Genomic DNA, 2695 nt, shown 5'->3' on the forward strand with positions numbered 1-2695 from the left:
CTTCTTATAAATCTGACTGATCTCAGATCTAAAGCAGATTATTATTTTTGAAAATTGAGAATATTTAAAATGAATAATTTGGAGAAAATTGAGAATATTTAAAATGAATAACAACTCATAGCAAGAGAGATTACTCATTAAATGCAAAACTCTTTGGTCACAGCACTTGGGCTTCAATGCCACACCTCCACTTAGAAATTCTATGACCTTGAGCAACATGAAAAAAACAAAATACTGTAATATTTGGGGTTGCTTATAAAACAGAAACCACACTAAGTATTTTAAGAGAGAGAATTCAATGTTAAGAATTATTTTCAAGTTTTGGATAACTGAAAAAAATATAGAATATTGGACATTGAAGTAACATGGAATAGTAACTCATAGAAAGAATCATGATCAAACTAGGAGGAAAAAAAAAATCATGAGTTGGAGTTATAAGAGCCTAGAAATTTGGAGAAGGGTCCTGTGGGTCAAAAATATCAAACTTTGAGGATGTGTTTCTGATCTTGGCAGTTCTAAAGGATAAAAATAGGGCTGTTTCTGGGAGGAACAAACAATGCTAGGGAATAGAATCAACTTTCTCTACTAAGGTGGAGTATTACTAAGGCAATATTCAGTAGAACTTTGAACAAACGGGAAGAGGCATATGCCTTCCTATTCCCTCCTGCCTTCTAGCTTCTCTAAAGGGTCCCATACTGGCAAAATTTCATAAAGAACCAGCTGTTAGAGTTTAAACAAGCTTGCATAGCCTAGCCCTGGAATCACAGAGTAAAGAAGGGTGGATTTGGTATTTTATGCAACAATAGTCTAGTAATTGGCACAAATTTCTATCTCAAAATATTGTTATAATGAAGAAACAATTTAATTAAGATTTAATGCAAAATCTGTCTCATATTAAATACTTAATAATTGCTTTCAATTACTAAGGTATATGGTGAAAATTTATTCAAAAGAAAATTAAAACTAGGCAAGAAATTTTAATCATAAAAAATAAAATTAGCACAATGAAAGCAGTTTCCTATTTCGTCTTGACAAGTGTGTCTGTAGTACTTTAAACAATGCCTAGCATTCAACAGGTGTTCAAGAAATATGTATTGACTAATTTTTTTTTAAATATCACACATATTAGTTACCTATTCTTATGTACTAACGTAATCTAAACTTAACATTTCAAATAATAAACTTTTTACTTTTACTAGTAAAACTTTTACTAGTAAACTTTTACTTTTTACTAGTATCTGTAAGAGAGGAGTCAATTACTTTTTTTAGGTGGTTGTGGATCAAAATCTCTACATCAGTTTGTTAGCTGGACATGCAGGCACCTCAAAGATTGGAGATAAATCCACTTTCAGACTCAAATGGCTTTTGGAAATCTTCAAAAGATCTACTTCAAAGTTTACTCATGTGGTTGTTAGAAGGAGGTTTGGAATTTATTCAAAGGAGTTGAAAGCTTACATCCACAGAGAAATCTGCACAAGGATGCTTGTAGCCTCTTTATTCATAATTGCCAAATTAAAAGCAACCAATATGTCTTTCAGTAGGTCAACAGATGATAAACAGTGGTGCATCTAGACAACAGAATACTATTCAGTGCTAAAAGAAAGGAGCTCAGTCCAAGTAAAGTCATGGAAGAACCCTAACTGAGCATTACAAAGTGAAAGTAATCAATCTGGAACAACTACATACTGTGTGATTCCAACTACATGACATCCTAGAAAAGAAAAAATTGTGCAGAGAGTAAAAACATTAGGGATTGTTAGGTTTTGGTAATCTCTTGGTACTTGTATCTCTTGCTGTCATCGAAATCTCAGTGGTTGTTGATTAAAATTGCATAACATATTTAATGTAAAGTTAGTTTTATATAGTTAATGTGGTGTTCTGAATTTCAGCATAAAAGGGTAAGGTGGGTTGGTAATGTAGATTTTCAATTCAATTCAATTTTCCCATCTGCACAATTTATTTGCTCATTTCATTTCAAAGATTCATATGACTGACTATAGACAATTGTTATAATTATTTTAACATAAGTTCATATTAAGATCACTGGAATATTTTACCTATATTCATCCAAAATATACATATGAAGAATCTTGCAAGATCATTTTGCTTCAGAGCACAGTATATTTTCATAATTGCAAAGTAATTGAGTAAATTGAAGACAGATTAGAATTATATTTTGTAGAGAAGGCATTAATAATATACGTAAGTATATTCTGTAGTTTTAGTAAAAATTACTTCTTTAAATATCTGAGCTGAAATATAATTGTTGCTAAAACTATGTCAAAATAACACTTTACGTGCTCCCTTCGGCAGCACATGTACTGAAATTAGAGATTACCATGGCCCCTGCATGAGGAGGACCTGAAAATTCATGAAATGTTCCATACTTTGTGCAATTCCCCAGTGAACCTTTTGCAGATTAACTCGGAAAAATGATATGATCGAAAGCACAATGTGAGACACTGAATCCTGAAATTGTGATATTTAACTAGAAAAATATTCTTGTAAAGCAAACTACAACATGTGAATGAAGTTGAGTTACACCTGAAAAAATAATAAAACATTTACGTTTTGAGGAACTGTAAATAGGTTTATATGTAAGTGGGGACATACTATACAACACTTGATTCTTTTCCCTTAAGTCTTGAAATGTGTCCTTGTTCAATTTGGTTAAATTTGTTCTCTGAGGTTTTCA

The 2695-nt window shown here is 31.6% G+C and overlaps 1 pseudogene; it reads left to right on the forward strand.

Annotated features, from left to right (window-relative positions):
* The first annotated feature begins 2297 nt into the window (after positions 1-2297).
* LOC116576823 lies at positions 2298-2391 on the forward strand (annotated as a pseudogene).
* The last annotated feature ends 304 nt before the right edge of the window (positions 2392-2695 follow it).

Source organism: Mustela erminea, chromosome 17 (genome assembly GCF_009829155.1).
Source record: "Mustela erminea isolate mMusErm1 chromosome 17, mMusErm1.Pri, whole genome shotgun sequence".
NCBI lineage: Eukaryota > Metazoa > Chordata > Mammalia > Carnivora > Mustelidae > Mustela > Mustela erminea.